Source organism: Mustela nigripes, chromosome 16 (genome assembly GCF_022355385.1).
Source record: "Mustela nigripes isolate SB6536 chromosome 16, MUSNIG.SB6536, whole genome shotgun sequence".
NCBI classification, from domain to species: Eukaryota; Metazoa; Chordata; class Mammalia; order Carnivora; family Mustelidae; genus Mustela; species Mustela nigripes.
The window spans coordinates 1,389,927-1,409,610 of NC_081572.1; the positions used below are offsets into that span (position 1 = coordinate 1,389,927).

The following is a 19,684-nucleotide window of genomic DNA, read 5'->3' on the forward strand; positions in this document are numbered from 1 at the left end:
ACGGAGGTGTGGAAGACTCAGCCCACAGTGTGGTCCTGCAGAGAGAGCACAGAGCGCGCAGAGGGCCAGGAGAAGAGGGCCCACTGGGTGGGCGGCGAAAGGTGGGGAAACAGAGGAAGGTGAGGACACAGGAGAGCGGGCTCAGTGAAGGCAAGGCCCAGGCCTCCAGGGAGCTGCCCAGGGAGGGGAGGCCTGGGAGACCTTCTGGAGCCTCTGGAGGCAAAGGTGGAAGCAGGGCCCCAGGCTGTGGATTCCGGAGTGGGCCAGCACTCCCCTGCAGCACGACACCAGGCCCGGCTGAGCAGCCCAGGAGCCCAGACAGAGCACTTAGCAATATGCACAGTGAGCTGGCAGGGCTATGGACGGCTGCGGAATCCTGCAAGATTAGGGCCCGCACTGGGGATGCCTTTGGGGTTTTGTTTTATTTTTGCAGTCATTCATTTTAGTCTGTTTGACAGGGGTACTTGTTCCAAAGGACTGGGGAAACACCAGGACAGGACAGAAGCCTTGGAGTGGATGGACTACCCTTTCCAGATGTCTTGCGGAGGCGAGAAGGAGTGCAGGAGAGCGCAGGCTAAGGGGAAGTCCTGCACAGGAGGCGTTTGGGGTTGGCTCTTTACTTTCCGGCACGTCTATACATGGAGAGAAGAGCCAGTGGGGAAAGAAGGGTGACAGGACGCAGCAGAGATGTCACTGTCGGGGTGAGGGCCCCTCTGGAGCTGCAGGAAGACCCCTCGGGCGTGTAGACACGCACACGCACACGCACACAAGCACGGGATGGGGAAAGGGACCAAACATACAAATGCAGAGCGGGGGTCTATTTATTTGAGCAGGAGAATGTGTGGTACACCAACAAGAAAGAAACCGAAACCTAGAGTACTTCCTAGGAGGAAGAAAAGCCTAAAACTGACTCAAGAAGAAGTAGAAATGATCAGTGGAAATTGTCGAGAATCTAGCCATAGAAGTGTCACCAGGCTCAAATGGTCTTAAGGAAAGTTCCGCCACATTTTCATGGGACAGGTAAGTGACAGATAGGGAACACCCCCGCCCCAAAGCATGGAAGACAGGGATCGTCCTGACTCTTCTACCAACCCAAAGGGGAAAAACCAACAGAAATGTTTCAAGGTCCTGTGTTCCTTTATGAACACAAATGTAAAAACCTTAGCTAAAATGCTGGGATTTCTTTGCTGCTTTTTATAAACTTCTCCACTCGAAGGCTGGATTTGTTCCTTTTCAGTCTTTCTTGCCTTCTCACAATGTCCTTAGGGTGCACATTTTCAGTTATTCCTTGGGGATAAGCACACAGGCTTATAATACTCTCATTGCTTCTTCATTTATAAATAGTTTACAATTGCTGTTTTGATTTCCTCCTTTAGCCAAGAGTTATGTCAATGTCCTTAAACATCCAAGTGATTAATCTTTATGTAAACTACTTCCTCTTAATTTCTATATGACTTCATTGTAGTCAAGGAATGTGAACTGCATGGTATCTGCTCTGGTAATCTAGCCGATATATATTTTTTTCAATTAAGTAGGCTTCGCTCCCAGTGTGGGGCTTGAACTCACAGTCCTGAGATCAAGAGTCCAGTGTTCCACCAACTGAGCCAGCCAGGTGCCCCAATCTATTAGATTTCTTTTGTGACCCAATAAATGGACAGCTCTGTGACCAGTCCATACGTGTGAAATAATAGAGCTTCTGTTCATCCATCACAATGTTCTCTTACAGAGATCTGTGGGATCACATTTGTTAATTGTGCCTTTTAAAGCTGTCATATACTTCATTGTTTTCTGTGCACTGGGTCTCTCGATTTCTGAGGCTGATGTGTTAAGATCTATGTGCAGCTTTGTCTACACTATAATTTTTTTTTAAAGATTTTATTTTTAAGTCATCTCGACACCCCATGCGGGGCCCGAACTCACAACCCTGAGATCAAGATCCTGTGCTCCACCAACTGAGCCAGTCAGGTGAACCCTGTGATTTTTTGCTCTCTGTGTTTTGAAGACATGTTAGTTGGTTTATAGCAGTTTGTGATTGGTGCCGCAGACTCTGCCTCCCTGGACGATAGGAGTGTCCGTGTGACCTAGTCCTGACCAAGGAGATGTGGGCAGAAACCTCTGCGGACTTCTCCACCTAAAAATAAGGGGAAGCTTTGTGGAAATAAAGCTTTACCCCTTGGCCCTTTCCCTTGCTCATTTTTGGAAACAGGATGTGACTAGAGGCACAGCAGCCATCTTGTAACCATGAGGACATAAGCCACATGCTGCCAAAAGACAGAATCTGTGCCCCTGACAATTTCCTCAGGTCGCTCTGTTAATCGTAAACTTCCAACGTCTGCACTTCTTGCCGCATGAAACAAACAACGTGCAGGTCAGTGTTAAGTTTTCCGTCATTTGCAGCTGAACGGCTACAGGACAGCCAATGCACTTGGCACGGCTCTGTGGCGGCTGGAAGGGAAATGCAGTGCACTTTGGGGGATCGCTTTACACGCCTTTTGCCTTGAATTCCATTTCTCTTACTAGCATTACTACATATGTTCCCTTTTGTTAGCATTTGCTTTAGCAATGTTTTCTCTAATCCTCTGAACTTTTCTTCCTTTTTGTTGTGGTATACTATACATACAAAATTCATCATTTAAAGCATTTTTACATGCGATTCGGTGACATGAAGAGCCGTCACAATGTTGTGCAACCATTACCATTGGTACGGCATTTTTAAATTAAATTTAAAAATTTTTTAAAGATTTATTTGACACACAGAGAGATCACAAGCAAGAGGTAGGCAGAGAGAGAGGGGGGAGCCCGACACAGGGCTTGATCCCAGGACCCTGAGATCATGACCTGAGCCGAAGGCAGATGCTTAATCCACTGAGCCACCCAGGCGCCCCAAATTTAATTTTTTTTTAAGATTTTATTTATTTATTTGACACAAGTAGGCAGAGAGGCAGGCAGAGAGAGAGGAGGAAGCAGGCTTCCCTTAGAGCAGAGAGCCCGATGCAGGGCTCAATCCCAGGACCCTGAGATCATGACCCCAGCCAAAGGCAGAGGCTCAACCCATCGAGCCACACAGGTGTCCCTGCTATGGCATTTTTAAAAACGATGAATTGAAGGACAGTACACGTACACGGATGGGAACCGGTATTAAATGTGCAATTCTACCGGGCACCTGGGGTCGCTGTCGCTTGAGCCACCAACTCTTGGTTTCGACTCTGGTCACGACCTCAGGGTCTTGAGATGGAGCCCTGCATAGGGCTCGGTGCTGCTCCGACTCTGCTTAAGACTCTCTCCCTCTACCCTTACCCCCTGCACGTTCCCTCTCTCTCCCCCTGTCTGAAGTAAATAAATCTTTAAAAATAGACATGTGCAGCCCTACAGCTTCTCACAGCGCGGCCCACACACAGACGGCGGAGCAGCCCGTTAGCCCGCTGTCACCTTTGACCATTTTCTCTGCTTGCTCCATGTTTTCTTCTGGGCAGGGGTACAGGAAGCAGAGACTCCATCTTCCTCTGGCATCAACAGTGATGAAGTTTAACATTTCACACGAGGAGGGGGGCGGGCGCCAGAGCTGACAGCTGGGGTCCTGCAGTGTCTCTCGCAGACCTGGGCTCCTGGGCTCTGACTACAAGAGGTGGGGAGGGGCCGGACCGCCCTCAGGCTGGGTGAGGGGACTGGTGGTTGCAGGATTCTCACCCAAACCCAACAGGATCCAGGGGAAGACCAGAGCATCTGCCCACAGGAGCGCTTACAGAAGTAACGGGTTGTCCTGGAGTCTTTGGAGCCCGCGTCCCTTTGCGTGCATGCGTGTCCGCCCTGCCCGGGTGTGGGGTCAGCAGCTGAGTCACGGAGATTGGTGGCATTGGGGGGTGTGTGGATCCCTTCTCAGAATAAGGTTTTTAAATACAGAAAACACATAGGATTATAAGAGAAACCAACTATATTCAAATACAATCATCAACATCTATATGATTTTTTATGTTTTGTACACATGTGTGTTAATATATCATAAACATCCATATGTGATTTGAGCTTCTTCGTTAATACATTACATAGTTACAAAATTTGGAAGCGTTAATGGACAGAAACAGTACTTCAAGATGCCTGCACCAAACGCCAAGTTGCAGTGGGAAATGAAAGAAAAGGGTGATGACTCTGTCCTAGCCCTCCTCGTAGGCCTCAGGAACCTCCTGCCTGGGCTCTCTCTGTGGGCCCAGGCTGGGTACTGGGGTCAGCCTCCCTGACAGCCGGGGTCTGGATTTTGAACCTTTATTTATCCCAAGGGTCTCTGCCTTTGAATGCATGACTTTAACTCCTTCGCGTTTATTGTGATCGCCAGGGTCCTGAAATCCAGTCCTGTGATCTAGCCTCAGCTTTCCATCTGGAGGCTTCCTGCCAACCCCCCATTTCCTGTTTCTCTTAGATTCAAAAATCATCTTTGCTGCAACTTTCCCTTCTAATGGCTCCGAAGGCTTATACCATACTTCTATGTACCTAGTGGTTACTTAAAATTTTTAGCATGCATATGTGAACTTACCTTTTCCTACCCATGTTGAGAGTTAATCAGGATCCAGATTGTCCGCAGGAATCCGATGCACTTCCGGGCGTTTCCACACTTTCCATCGGGATTTTCCTCCCAGGCTGTTGAGAGGATTTTCCAGCACGAGTTCCCCGATAAAAATAATTTCACTGACTCCTGTACGCCCTGTCTTCCTCTTGGATTCATTTTTCGTTTTGCTAGAGCATATAATCTAGTAATTATGTCAGATAGTATTTGTTGGAAATAAACTCTCTGAACACTTGGCATGACCCAAAAAAGTGTTTGTTTTTCCTCCCAGCTGAATGGCTGTTAGGCCTGGCAGAGAATCACAGGCTCAAATAATTTCCCCTCCAAACTGTGAAGGTACCCTGAATTGTTTGGAATCTGAAGTTGCTGATGTCTGACATCAGGCTTATCCTTTTCTTTCTTTTTTTGGACGTAACATGTTCTTTTTTTCCCCCCCCACTGGGAGCTTTTATTTGCTCACTTTGTCTGGGTTCCAAAGTGTTGTCATGTGTGTTCTCGAGGCCGGGGCGTTTTCCTGGACTCTGTTGCAGTAGATAGCTTTCCCTCTAGTCTCTGTGCTTCGGAATTCCGTCTAAATAACGGGATATAGGAAACTGTGGAATTAATTTTTATACTTCTTAAATTTTCTTCCTACTTTATAACTTTTTACATTTTACTCTGTGTTCTAGAGAATTCTCCAGCGCACTAGTTCGTGGCTCCACTGTTTCTATTCTACTCTTTGGCCTTTTTTTTCCCCCCATTTTTATTTTTTAAGATTTTTTATTTATTCACTTGACAGAAAGAGATCACAAGTAGGCAGAGAAGCAGGCGGAGAGAGGAGGAAGCAGGCTCCCTGCGGAGCAGAGAGCCCGATGTGGGGCCCTATCCCAGGACCCTGGGATCACAACCTGAGCCGAAGGCAGAGGCTTTAACCCACTGAGCCACCCAGGCGCCCCAAATAAAATCTTTTAAAAATAAATAAATTAAAAAAACTTAAAGATCTTAAAATAAAATAAAGGATAAAATCTCTTTTTTTCTCTATGATGGTATTACAGATGCTGTTTTACACGTTCCGAGTGTTCTGGAAATTCTTGCTTCTTTGTAGGCAAGCACAGCTCAAGTCCTGTAACACTGAGACCCCGCATGTAACTGTACATGTTAGAAGCTTCTGAAGCTCTCACCTGCCCAGGGCAAGCATCCCATTTGGGGTAGGAGGTCCTGTTTGCAGCAGGTGGCTTCCTTGGTCGCTTGGACTGTCCCTGCCCTGGCCGTGGGAAGGGGAGTCACAGAAAAAGTCTCAAGAGAGGTCTCCGGGCTCGTCTGAAGGTGACGCACATTGCTTCTCCCACATGCTCTTGGACAGAACGGCTCACCTGGTCACACTGATTGCAAGGGGAACCCAGGGAAGGTTCGTGCTGCGGGGCCCAGGGCTGGGCAGCTAAGACATCTGCCCTTTGGCCTCCAGAGGTCCAGAAGCACCCAGGCTTCCCCCAGGGAGAAAAGCACCTCATCTCCATGGAGATGGCCCAGCCCAAAGCCCAAATCTCTCTCACACCCATGCAGCCTCCCCCTCTCAGAAGTGCGGGGCTCTTCCAACCTGCAGTCCCAGGCCCCCCGGGCCACGCCCCCAGCCGGCCCTGGCTTTCCGGTGAGGCCACAGGGAAGCTGCAGAGACCGCCAACGCGCCCTTGCCCTTGGGGCCTTGGGGACCGCTGCCCCAGTTTTTCCGAATGTGTTGCCACGACCCGACAAGGGAAGTGTGTTATTATTTCCAGCTCGCCAAGTCCGCTTCCCTGTCCCCCGCGAGCTGAGCACGAAGCCAGCGCCACATGTTTTTGGGCTTTGTCACACCGGCTCCTGGGCACCCGTTTCTGCCTTAGCTGTGGTGGGCGGGTTAGGCAGCCGTTGCCACAGCGACGCCGCAAGCAAACCAACCACCCGACGTCCGGCGGCAGGGCCACAATCACGGATGCTCAGGCTCGCAGCCCTGAGGGTCGCTGGGGCCTGGACGCAGGCCCGCCCCTCGGGCGCCCCCAGCACATGGCGCTGTGCCCTCCGCCCTTCCAGCGCAGCCTCCCCAGGTGCCGGCCGACAACCCACGGGCCGACGGGGTCGCACTGCCAGGGGCAAGGACAGCAGTGCCTCCCACTGCCCGGGGGGCCACGGCCTGCAGGTGGACGTGAGGGTCTCTTGCGGGGCAGTGAACCTCGAGGGTTTGCCAGCCCCAGCACACAGACCTGGCGTGACTGCACAGACCTGCTGTGACCACACAAACTCGGAAAAGCTGCTTTGTCTCCGGAGAAGCCACACCAGGGCTCCGAGTGGCGGTGGCCTGAACCCCGGCCTTCAGAACCCGGGATGGTGACCCGCAGTCTCTGAAGCTTCCCGTCACCCTCACTGGGCTTGTCACCATTTAGGTCCCCAGGAGGGGGTTTGGGCCATTCCCAGACAGGGCACCTGTCCCGTCTGCTCAAGTTCCACTGGACAAGGGCTGGTGTCCCGGCCACACCTACTTGCTAAGGAATTTGGGAAACGGAGTCTAGCCTGTGACCAGGGGACCGGGGAACCCGATCCCCGCAGACAGCTGCGGCCTCTGCCCTGCTTCAGGAACTTCCTGGGCGCCGCCGCCTCCAGGTCTGTGGTCCTCTTCAGACACCAGGCATTCCGTTTGTCCATCAGCACATTGTTAGTGGCCTATGGCCACTGTGTGGAGGGTCCAGCAGGCTGCTGAGGGGCTTGGGGACCGCTCAGGGGACAGGGCACTCCATGTTCCTTCTGGGCATTAGGCACCTGTAGGCTCTCCTCTTTATCTGCTGTCTGGTGCTTGGCAGCCAGGGGTGAAGCTGCCCACACAAGGCCCCCCCCAGGAGTCACCCTGACAGTTGTCCCTGTGGCCCCACAGCAGCATCCCCTGAGCTCCTGTCGCCTGCCAGCAGTTGCGGCCTCTGCTTTTTTTTTTTTTTTTTTAAGATTTATTTATTTATTTGACAGACAGAGATCACAAGTAGGCAGAGAGGCAGGCAGAGAGAGAGGGGGAAGCAGGCTCCTCATGGAGTAGAGAGCCCGATGTGGGGCTTGATCCCAGGACCTTGGGATCATGACCAGAGTCGAAGGCAGATACTTAACCCACTGAGCCACCCAGGCGCCCTGCCCTCTGCTTTTAGTTGTTTCTCCCCTCGGGGCAGAGCAACCGGTCCCACCACCACCCATCTCCCTAGAACCCCTTGGGATCTCTGGTCCACTGAGGGCACCCTTCTTGTGCTCCTGGTTAGAATGGATTTTCAATTTTTCTGTCGTTTCCTGGTTCCGAGGGGAAGTCCAGAGGCTGCCAGGAAGGGTCCAGATCACCATCTTTACTCATCTCCTTGTGGCATCCGAACCTGGTCAGTTCTCAGGATTTGCATCCCAGGGAGCAAAATCTCCAAGGACAAGCTGATAGGGTCTGTGGGCTGCCACCAGGGTTAGGGGTGGCCTTCCAGGCCTGCCTCAGGATCACCTAGACCTGGAGTGGGCAACCCCAGAGTGGAGCCTTGGAGATCACTGTCTTGAGGCCTTAGACATGAAAGTTGCATGGTGACTTTGGTGACATCAGCTCCAGTAATGTGTGGACCGAGAAACCTCAGCCAAACCTGATGAGTTCTGGGTCCGTGTGACATGGCAGGTCCCTGTGGCAGGCAGCACCTCATCCTGGTGTCCAACTCACCCCCCAGAGTAGGACCTTCCCAATCTCTCCCAATCTCCGCTATGGAAGAGAACCACCCACAAGTGCTGTGCTCAGAATCTTACTCGGGTTTATCCGTGATTGTACTCTGAGCCCAGATTTGGAAGCCACCCTCTCTGCCATGCGTGGTGGCTGTTGCTCCTTGTGGAATGAAGACCATGTCTTCTACTTTCAAAGAAGGTACCGGAGCGGCGTGGGCAGAAATCCCCCATGAAGAAGCAAGCCGACATGCGGCGTGTGTGTGTGTGTGTGTGTGTGTGTGCATGTTTCCTAGGGAAAAGGGGACCAGAGGAGCGATCTGGCATCCTGGAGCTTTTCACCTTCTCCCTCCGTGAGGAGGCAACAAGGACACTGTACAGAGGTCAGAACCTTTCTCCGTCCCACAGGGCTTGCGTGAGGGCACAGACAGACCCTTCCCGTGACCCGGCCGTCCAGGGGAGCTGGAAGCCCACCTGCGGGAGGACATCAAGGGCAGCAGGTGCGCAGCCCCCAGATCTGAGAGGCTGTGGGCGCCGCCTCTTGGCGTTCTGACATTTCCCCCTCAATATGACCCCGCTCATGGGGACAGAGGGCCGGCCACTCCTTATCCAGGGTGACCTGAGAGCCTCCAGGCAGGGAGCGCGGCCAGGACTGGCTCCTGGGCCTCACTCCCACCCCAGGGGTCCCAGTTCGGGGAGGAGACGCCTCTAAGCGGCACGTCCCTCGGGGGCACCGGCTTTCAGGGACCCTCGCGCCCTCCCGCTGTGCTGCCTTTCTCTGCAGGGCGCCGGGCGCGCGGAGCCCCTCGGGCCAAATCCCCCAGGGCCTCGCGCTCCAGGGCGCGCCGTCGTCCCGCTCCGCAGTGCCATCCGCCCTCCCGCACAGCGGAGGCGACTCCGAGAGGGGAGACAACGCTGCGGGCCGCCGCCGGCGGGCCACCTGCCTCGGGGCCGCCGTCCCGGCCGCAGGCGCGGGCCTGCCCGAAGCTTCCCTGCCGCGCGCGGACCCCCCGGGGCCCCGGCACCGCCCCGCGCGGCCCGTCCGGCCAGCCCATTGGGCCAGACGCGCGCCGCCCATGTGTCCGCGCACCGCCATTGGCCCGAGCCCGCGGCCCAGACAAAGGGAGCGGCGGCGGCGGGCGGTGATTGGGCCGCGGCGGAGGGGGGCGAGGCGCGGCGGCCCGAAGTGGGAGGGGGCGCCGCGGGGGGAGGCGCGCGAGGGGAGGACTCCCGAGCGGAGGCGGGACGAGGGCGGGGGCGGGGCGGGGTGCCCTGGAGGGCGGCGGCCGCGGGGCGCGGGGAGCCCGCCCGCCCCTCCGCCCCTCCGCCCCTCCGCCCAGCACCCCTCCCGCCCCGGGGCTCCTGCCGGGACCGCGGCCGCTGCCGCCTCCTCGTCTTCCCCGAGGGCTCCGCGGCCGTCTCCGGAGCTCGGCGGGGAACGGGGGAACGCGGAGCCCAGGCCCGGAAGGATGCGCGCGGGCCGGGGGCGCGACCTACGGCGAGAGCCCCTGCCCAGCGGCGGGAGGCGCCGCTCCCCGGCCTCGGCGCCCCGTTCCCGGCCTGCAGGGCCGCGGGGATCTTCCCCGGGGACGGCGCCCTGGAAGCTGGATGCTGCGCCGGGACTGGAAGCTCCTCGCGCTTCCCGAGGACTTGACTCGGAGGGGTGCGTCGCCGGGGAGGGAGGGACGGGCCGCGGGGCGACCGGCCGGGCGGGGAGTGGCTTCTGGGGGTCCCCTCGCCAGCGGAGGCCCCGCGAGGCCGCCCTCGGAGCGCCGCCAGGTACGTGTTTCCTTGTTTCCAGCGCGCCCGGAGCGCACCCGGGTAGCGAACGAATAAAAACCCGGTTGGTGTGTAAGAGCCTTTCGCTGCAAGCGTGTCTCTCTGCAGGGCTCTGGGGGGGCCGCTGGAGGCGGCGTGGACGCCGGCCCGGGTTGCGCCTGCAGGCCCTGCGGGGGGACCGTCCTCCGCTCCGCTTCGGGGCTGGGACCTCGTGCCGCTTTGCAAAAGCTTGTTTTCTCCAGGTTCCGTTTAATTCGCCGCAGAGACCACGAGCCCTGCCTGGGTCCCAGAGCGGGTCGACGGCGCTTTGTTCCCTGCAGTTTCTCACCCTCATCCCCTGGAAAACCCGGATTCTTTTCAGAGTTGTGAGGCTCAGTTTGGGGAGGGTCGGAGAGAGCTCAGAAAGGCGAGGCCCAACCTTGGCTCCGTGCTGGGCGGGCAGCTCCCCTAGTTCCGTAGTGCTCCCTCCTAGCCCCAGGAGCCCCGAACTTGCCGGTTAGGAGAGGCCGCGGGCTTTGTTTTTTAGGGGGGTTGATAGGGGAGGCCCCGTAGCCGCCCTCCGGCGGGCTCCTTCCCCTCCCCCATGCCCACGTCAAACAAAAGAAGTCCTCTGAGAATCGTTTTGGGGGGAGAACTCTTCTGATTGTGAACCTGTAGCCCCCCCTTCCCCGCTCTTAGGATGGGACTGAGTCTTTGCAACAAAGGGGAGGGTTGGAGAGCGCTGCAGGAAAGGGCGCGCTTTTATCTGGGGGACGCTTTAAGAAGGAAGATGCACCTCCTCCTGCCCACTTTTGATGGGGCTTTAGGTGGTGTTTGGATTTGGGGTGTTTTTGTTTGGAGACTGATTCACAAAAGGAAGAGCCCTACGTGGGAAACTGGAAATGTGGTCCCTGCCCGGTGGGGGAAAATCCCCCATGGAGTGAAATGTATTCTTTGCCGTTCGGGGGATACTGAAAATGAAGCCACGGAGGGGGTGATTTCGTGTCCTTTTCTCCTGCCTCCCCCCAAATGAGAACAAAGGGCCTGGGCGAAAGGGGTGGGGGTGCGAGTGGGGCACGCTGTAAAAAATTGCCTCACCTCGCCGTCCCTGTGGACACTCGAATATTCTCCTTGGAGCTGGTCTGGAAAGAAGAGGAGGCCCCCTGCCCCGGAGTCGGGTTCTGGACAACACCCAGCTTCACGTTGTCCCAAGTCGTGGGTACCGGGCCGCGGAGAGGGGCCCCGACGACAGGAAAAGCCCCTCCGCTCGGCAGAGCGCGCAGTTTCGGTTTCCACCTTCCGGGGACGGAGACGAGGGGTTCCCGGCGCCCTCGCTGTGCGCGGCCCGGCTCGCCCCGGCGTGGGGCTCCTGGCGCAGACCCGCATCCACCAAACCCCGGAATAAAACTCAACAAACCGTAAAGGCTCCCGATTCCGTAGAAAAGGCGCCGAAGATTTATGGTCCCCCGAATTCCCCACACTCTAATTATCCCTGTTTTTAGTTGACTTACGGGTGGTGACCACTAAAGTCATTTTCCATTTTAGATTTTTTTTTTTTTTTAACATGAAAAACGAAAGTTTCACTCCTTAAGTCTTACCCGCTTGGGCGGATAATTTTATCTGGTGGGAAGAAAAGACATCCGGCCTCCCGCTGCCTTCTCTACCACCCGGGTTGGGGGCACCCGGCCCAACGCTCTCCATGAACCGCTTCCATTGCAATTTAGGGGAAAGGATTTCTCTTTCTCCTGCCGCCCAAGGGCCTTCACGGGGATTCCTCCCAAGGAGCCCGGCCTGGCAGCGCGTTGGAGGCGATGCGGCCTGTGCGAGGCGCCGAGACCCACTGGGGGGTCGCGGCTCCCACCCTAACCAGTGGAGGAAGCTGAGCCGGCCTGGAGAGTGAGTCCCTCACGTCCCGCTGGGATCACCCTTCGTCCTTCGCCTTCCCGGAGACCCACGCAGGGTAGGAGCCTGGGGCTCCAGGGGCGCCCACTGTGCTGGGGGGGGGACCCCGCGGATCCCTCCATGCTGCCGAGTGGCCCCATCCCCCATCCTCCCTTTGTTTGCTTCTCTGGACACTGAGTCGAAAGTGGCAGGAACAAAATGATTAGATGGAAGTCAAAGATTAGGCGGGTGCGCTGGCTGCCTCCCGGAGGCCTGGCCGACACCCCTCCGGCACCTCATAAATCTGCGAGGGCCTGACAGAGCCGGTCCTCGTTACCTGGGAGTTTCGAGCTTCTCCACCTCCTTGCCTGTCCCCAACACCCCTCTTTGGGAGCACTGGTGGGAAATCTTTGGGGGGCCCGGCTTCTGGCCAGCGCACGATGCCCCCAGCCCAAGCCTGGAGTCCATTAATTCTCAGACGTGGAGGGTGCCACAGGGGGAGGGCCTGGGACCCCGGACCCCCATGCAAGGAACAGCAGCCCAGACCCGACCCGTTTGCCAAGCAGATCAATACTACCAGGGTGTTCCCCATTCCCTGCCCCATGCTGCCCCAGGAGGGTGTGGGGTTGGGATGGAGAAGGGTTGGGGGTGGATTAACCCCTCCTGAGCGACTCCTTTGTCTGGCCTGGCCACTGCGGAGGCCACTGCGGAGACTGTCTGACCCACAGCGTGCTAGGCCTCAGGGCCCAGCACAAGTGCTGGAAGGAGTGAGCGGGTCTCCCAGGCACTTCTGTGGCCCAGGTGCACAGACTGCGGGCAGGGACGCGGCCGTTGGTTGGGGCTGAGCCAAGACGTCCCAGCACCAGGGGGTCCGGAGGTCCAGGTGTCTGGCCGTCGAGGTCTTCCGGGCCCAAGTGCGATCCATCCAGGAGCTCTGCCCTAGACGCTCTGCAGCCTCGGAGCTGAAGAGGACATGAAGGAAGCCTTGGCCCATTCGGATTGTTTTAGAAACTCGAATTAATTGGTGAAATAGTGGCGGCGCTTCCCAACACAGAGCAGAGGTTGAGGGGGAAAGTCTTTCTTTAATTATACCCCCTTGTTGTGGGGGTTGTACCTGACCTTTTCCTACGATTAAAAGAAATGTTGCCATATTTAATTTTTGTTGCCATGAGATATGGAGAGGGTAGCCCCACATTTTGAAGTAATTTGATAAGCCTTCAAGTAGCAAATCCAGAGGGGAGGCAGGCCCCAGGTATGGCTGCCTGATAGCCCGAATTTACAACGAAAGCATTCTCCTTTATGGATACAATAGATTGGATTTCACAACTTCATTCACCGGAATGGCTCCGTTTAAGGGAGCTCCGGCTGATTTTATTACGCCAAGCCAAATTGGATGTTTGTGGTCTTAACGAAAAGTGATTGTGACATAAAATAATTTTTAAAGTAAAAAAAACCCAGCGGGTTCCACCCTGTCCCCCCTCTCTCCGACAGTCCTTCTCACACACACCTGCCCCCAGCCCCGCCTCGGTTCCCCAGTGTGGGAAATACCAGAATTATTTGTTTGTTGATTTGTGCCCCAGAGACAGGAACTCACACCCCGGGCGGGAGTGGGGGGCACACCCGGAGCTGCAGGCCTTGTGTCCCCTGCGGCCTCCTCCGCTCGGCTCCACCAGCCCGCCCTCCCGCTACCGCGCACTGGGTGCCCTTCTCCCCCACCAGCAGGCTCGGGGCCGCTCCTCGGGGTCCCTGGAAACGTCGAAATTCCCAGCACCGGCTTCGGAGTCTCGGGCCCCCGGAGCACCCAGGGGGGCCGGAGGTGTGCCAGGACAGCGGCTCGGCGCAGGACCCTCCGCGGGACCCTGGGGACCGGGAGCTGCGGGGCCTGGCCACCGCGTGCGAAACGCCTGCGCTCCGGGACGACCGGCGCTCGCGGACCCGCTGCGCCCTCCAGCCCGGACCCCGTGCGGCCCGCGGGGAGTGGGCGCCAGCTCCAAGAACTTTCCAGGCCCAGCCCGCCCCCCGCCGCCTCTGAGCCCACCCCGGAGCCCGCGCTCTCCGCGCCCCGCGGAGAAAGGCGCCCCGGGTGGCCCGCGCGAGACCGGGGCGCGGATGGGGCCTGCTGGCCCGGTCGGCCCGGCCCGCCCGCGCCCGCGGCCCCTGCTGCTGTCACTTCTGATTGAGGTCGGCTCCGCTCTCCCGGCGGCGGCGGGTCCTGCTCTTCCCCTCCCCCACGGGCGGGCTGCTTTGTGGATCACCGAGGGAGCCCGGAGCCTGCCGGCGCCCGGTCCCCCGTCCGGGGTCGGCCTCCGGGCCGCCGCGACAGCCCCGCAGGGCAGGGCCTCGCCGAGTCTCGGGCCACGACGCGGCCGGCCCGGCGCGCGCCCCGGTCCTGCCCGGCCGCGAACCCCGCACCCGGGCGCGAGGGCGGTGCGTGCCGCGGGCGGTGCGGATGCCGGTGCGCGCCTTAAATTAGATCTTCGCGGCGCCTGACCTGGTTTTTTCTCGGCCGGATCGCGGCAGCAGCTGTTTTCTCCAGAATTCCTGCTGCTGGGGGAGGGGCGTTATTATGATTATTTTGGGGCCGTCACAACCTCCTGGAAAAATTCCCTGGCCTCGGAAAGTGTTAACAATAGCCCCGCGGATTTCTGGAGGAAGCGCCCCCGCCCCCGCTTTCTGCCGGGACGCCTTTGCCCCCAGGCTGCTGCGGGGACCTCGGCCAAGAGCGGGGACCGCCGCCCCCGCCCCTGCCCCGACCCCCTGCTGGGCTTTCTGCTCCGGTTCCGCAATCTGCCTCCGCGCTGGGGTCCCGCAGGGCTCGGGACTGGGGAGCTAGGGCCCTTCTCCAGCCTCGGTGGGGCGCGACGCTGGGGGGATGAGGTGGAGCCTTCCGCCCCCGCCCCTAGCCGGAGTGTCCCTTCCCCAGGAATCCTATTCCTGTTTGCTTTTGGGGTCAGCGCTAGCCCAGAGGCAGTTAAAGATTAATGGGCCGCGGCCCTGGGGGCTGGGGCAGGGGCGCTGGGGATGGAGTTCAGCACAAGTGGTACAAGGGGTAGTGGCTGGCTCTCAGTCTCTCTCTCTCTCTCTCTATCGGTTGGGCACATGGTCTTGTTCCAACCGCGTCGTTGAACAGAGGGTTTGGGAGGGCCGCAGGGCCTGTCCACCTGCCGGCGGGGAGGAGACTGGGGAGCTCTGTTGCCCACCACTGCCCTTACTCTGCTTTCGGCCTCAGCCCTGCAGACTCCCAGGGCAAGTGTAGAAAGAGGAGGGGTCTCTCGCCCTCCCAGCCCCTCCCATAGTGGTGCAAGAAGCCCCAGAAAGTGGCCATGCCCCGGCGGGCCCGGAGAAACCAGGCTAGCTCCCGGGCCTGGGGCGTGCAGCTGATCCGTCGGACTCTGCTCCCCTGTGCCGGGGCGTGGAGGGGGGGAGTGTGGAGGGGCTGCTGTCTCTGCAGTCCTCCTCCTCGTCAGGAAGGAGAGTGGAGAGGTCCCGCTCCCCCCACCCCCCACCCCAGTCCCAGAGGCCTCTCCAGGGCCCTGATCCATCCCTCAGGAGGCAGGGGCTCTACCTGTCGCCTCCAGGACTTTCCCGAAGCCTCGATGTATTCACGCTGCTGTTCCGCCCGGTGCGTGGCCAGGAGCCGCATCCCCCAGCCCGCGTGGACGGCGGGCCCTGAGCCGGTCTCCAGGCGAGTAAGGCTACAAGGACTAGACTTCACCAGTGGCTGTTATGCACTAAAGGCGATACCATCACTCCTCCTCGTGATTTCAAAATGCCATTTATTTTAATTTACCTTTTTAAGAACTTCTAGGGCCTGATGAGGGCAGCTAGGGCATTGGTGGAGGAACAGGCATGGCCTGGCTGAAGTGCGCCGGGGGCACAGGAGACGGAGAGGCATGGGCAGCGGCAGGCTGGGCCTCGGGCTGGCAGAAGTGGAATATTCTGGGCTGCCTTTAAAAAGCGGAGAAAAGTCACTTGGAGGCCTTGCCCTTCTGTTCCTGGACGCTGCAGAGCAGGCTGGGGGCAGCGTTCCTGAGCCAGACATCTGGAAGCTTGCTGGGCAGGACTGCCCCCCAGGGCCCTGGCGTCTTGGGCATGGTGGTCCCCGGCTCATCCTGAGGGAAGCAGGGCTGCTTCCTCAGGTCCAGAGGGAACCTGCCTGGTGCCCCCTCCCCCCCACTGTCAGGAGCCCCCCTGTGGCTCCTTCCCCTGCGTGTGGATCACATTCCGGTTCCTGATGCCTCTGGAGGGTCCCCTGACTCCCGCTGAGGCTCTCTGCGATGCTGAGGCCTCGGGGCCCAGACAGTCCGTGCACGGGTGTCTCCTTGGTTCCTTCCGCAGCACCCGGACCCTGCCCACCCCGCGCCCAGACTGCGGAACAAGGCAAGAGCAGGGACAGGGGACCCGTGAGACTCCTTGGGGGAGCCAAGGCTGCCAGGGTGGGACCTGGCATTGAAGCGGAGGGGCCTGACTTTGCACAAGAGGGAGAAAGAAAGCACATGAAGGACCAACACTGCGGCCCTGGCTGTCACAGGACCCAAGGCCACCAGCTCCTGCCAGTCAGACCTGGCGCTGAACTGTCAGCGTGGTTGTTGTTCCCACCTATAGACCGTGAGAGCTGGGGCTCCCAGTCCAACCCCCACAGCACATGCACACGCGCGTGCACACACACAGACACACACACACACACAGACACACACACACACACTTTAGGAGCCGTGGCCCAGAAGACCAGGACAGCTTTGCCTCCTGCCACCTGCTAGTGGCATGGGTGGGTCGGAGCTGGGGAGGCTCCTAATTGCTGTGTCTGTGCCCTCCAGTCTCCTGAGGATGACGGCGTCTATACCTGCGTCCCCCACATCTCTCACCAGGACTGTCCCGGGTCCCTGCCTGCCTCTCCCTTTTACTCTGGCCACCTCGGTTTGCGGAATTAATTGGCAAACTTCCCCAGAAGTAAACTTGAGGATGGAAATTAATAATTTTCCTGGCGTTGAACTCACTGCTAATCATGCCAGCTGGGAGTCGGGGGCCCGGGTGCACAGGGACCCCTGAAAAGCCATTAGCATGACGAGAGCCTTCTGAGGAGCCGGGAATCCCTCCCTCAATTTAGGGGCTGAGCTGCCCGGGGGGCCAGCGGAGCCAGGGCAGGCGTGAGGGTGCTTCCGAAGGGGCCGAGCCGCCCCTGCACCCCCCATCCTGGCTCTCTTGCTGTGTGACCTGGGTCTCATGGGAGCGTCTGGAGTACTTCCTAGGGACACCAAGGACGTCCTTCACAAGGGAGGTGTGGGGCGGGGAGGGGAACCTGACTGGATGCCCAGAGACCTCCAGGCTGGGGGTGAAGGACGCCCTTGGGAGCCGAGGAGGAGAGGCAGGGGAGGGCGGCCAGGGGCTGGGGTGGGGAGACAAGTGACCGTGGTCTCATAGGTCCACTCCAGCAGAGGGTGCCTGGGGCTTGGAGAACTTCGCCGGGACTCCCCCATCCTGTAAAGAGGCCCAGCCCCTTCTCTCTCATCTTCCGGCTCTGGGCCAGGTGGGCCTTGTCTGGCAGGGGTGGTGAGGGGAGTTAAGTCTGTGGCCGAGCAGGCCTCCGCACATCAGGGCTCAGCTGCCCAGAGGCGAGGCGGGCCCAGCGCCCGTGGTGGGGTCCCCAGCAGGATCTTGCATAGCCGGCAGCCTTGCCTGGCCTTCAGCGCCTTCTGAAGGATGTGACCGTACAGGGGCCCTCCAGGGTCCCTGGTGAAAACCCAGACGCCCTGGAGAGAGGCCTGGGAGGCCTGGGGGTGACCAGCACGCCTGTGGACGGCTCTGGCATGGCCAGTCCAACTACCACCCAGGACCCTGGATGGACTGCAGGGTCAGTACTGGGGGCGGGGGCCTGGGATGCCGCCCAGCCTGCTGTCCAGGCCTCCCCAGCACCTCCTTGCTGTCACAATGGGACCACCAGGAAGCTGGGAGAGCCAGGCTGAGATGGAGGGGGAGGGGCGAAGACGGGGGGGGGGGGGGCAGAGGGGGGGGGCAGGGCAGCGAGAACAGCAGAAGCCCTGCTAGGCTGCAGGAACCAGGCTCCCAGCTGTCTGCCCCAGCTGGACAGGCCATCCCACTCACCTGGCAGGTGCAGAGACCACCTGTGGCCCCCCTCGGCCATCCTCTGTTTACCCTTAGCCGTGCTGACCCCTCCGTGGGCTTGGCTGTCTTCGGGTGGGCCACCACACTGCCAGCCCCAGGCCCGCTAAGAGCACTGCCGAGCCGCCCTGTGCTGTCCTTGCCGCATTTACAACATTGGCACTGTGGGTCCCCACAGCCGTCCTGCCATGGAAATGACTGTTAACCTTGAAGACAAGGTGCACAGAGAGGTTTAGTTGCTTGCCCGAGGCCACACAGCAGGACCGAACCAGGTCCATCCGATGAGGAAGCCTGCCTTTGTCTTTGTCCAAGACAACTCGTCACCCCAGCAGGGCCCCCCAGGGGCCCTTCCTCCCACCTGGGGCTGTGTCCCTGGCCCCGAGCCACCCAGCTGACCCCGGCTTCCTGGGCTTGGGATCACCTACCATGACCTCCGCACACCCAGGCTGGGCCCATTCTAGTCACTGTGGGAAATGGTGTCCTGGCCTCAGGAAAGCTGTGGAGAAGTCTCCGTGGGCTTTGGGGCATTGTCCTGGCAGAGCCCCCGCCCCAAGACGTCCCCAGGCACCCTGGGGTAGGCGTATGATAAGAGTGTGGCCTGCAGAGCAGAGGGCTGTAAGAGCCCCTCTCCCCACCCCTAACCTCGGGTTACACCAAGTCCCTCCCATTCTGCCCCTCAGGTCTCTTCTCTCACGAAAGGCCCCTTCTCAGCCTTGTCCCTCAGGTGTCATTGCCGCCCCCCGCCCCCTGGCCTCCCGTACCCACACGTAGCCAGGAACCTTAACAATTCACAAACCATCCCCAAGGTCCCCGTCTAGTGGTCCTTGGTCCTCTCGACCCCAGCCCGGCCCAGCAACACGGTGGACGTTCAGGAGGGTGGCGCTGGTCTGCTGGGGAGACGCGGGAACCAGGCTGGACAGCAGAATGCACTCCCCTCCCCATCGGGCCGATGCTGACAGGTGGGTGAGTGAGCCCAGCTGGGCCCCGGGCTCTCCGACCCCCGTCCTGGGGCTTGGGAATCTGCCATTTGGTGATGTTTTCATTGAAATGGAATTTGCTCTATGCTTGTTTATCGATTTGAGTTCCTGGGGCCCGATGGGCCTGACTTACACACGCTGCTCCTGCCCTGCTGTGCACTGTTCTGACCCTGGGGGGGTTGCTGCCGCTCCCCTGGCATCAGGGCCACCTCCCCTGGGTGAGTGGGGCCAGGATGGGGTGGAAGAGGGCTCCCAACTCTGCTCTCCATCCTGCAGCAGGTGTTCCTGGGGCTGTCTTTGGGTGGGCCTGAGGGGCCCCGGCAGACGGCAGCCACACGCTGATCTGATGTCCTAGAACTTGGTGCGGCACAGCGTACCTCGCGTACTGGGAGAGCCAGAGCAGCAACACAAAGGCCTTCCCAGAGGCCCTCTGAGCCCCCACACCCGGGGGCTCAGACCTGGCAGGGGCCCGTCTCTCTGCCAGCCTCACCACCTCTGGGATTCCGTCAGAGAAGAGCTTGGGAAGTCAGGGATGTCACCACTTCCCCAGCCCCTCGTCCTCAGCCTGCTCGCTGGGTACCCGTGGCTGCAGAGAGAGAGAGAGAGAGAGAGAGAGAGAGAGAGGTCAGGCTGCTCCTGTCTTCCCCTTGGACACAGCCCCTCGGAGCTCCTACCCTGTGCCCCGAGGCCCCTTACCCCACACCCTTTGGAT

At 59.1% G+C, this 19,684-nt stretch overlaps 1 long non-coding RNA gene across 3 annotated transcripts; it reads right to left on the reverse strand.

The window, feature by feature from the left end:
* Positions 1–15,423: 15,423 nt before the first annotated feature.
* On the reverse strand, positions 15,424–18,953 carry LOC132003779 (uncharacterized). 3 transcript variants are annotated; one of them, XR_009400311.1, is made up of 4 exons: positions 18,792–18,953; positions 18,421–18,593; positions 17,978–18,201; positions 15,424–15,823 (listed from the first exon to the last, which is right to left on the reverse strand). It is a non-coding gene; the product is annotated as an uncharacterized LOC132003779 (long non-coding RNA). The 3 variants fall into 3 exon arrangements; XR_009400309.1 differs by having other exon boundaries at positions 15,429–15,823; positions 18,421–18,491; XR_009400310.1 differs by having other exon boundaries at positions 15,430–15,823; positions 17,978–18,178; positions 18,421–18,491.
* Positions 18,954–19,684: the final 731 nt, after the last annotated feature.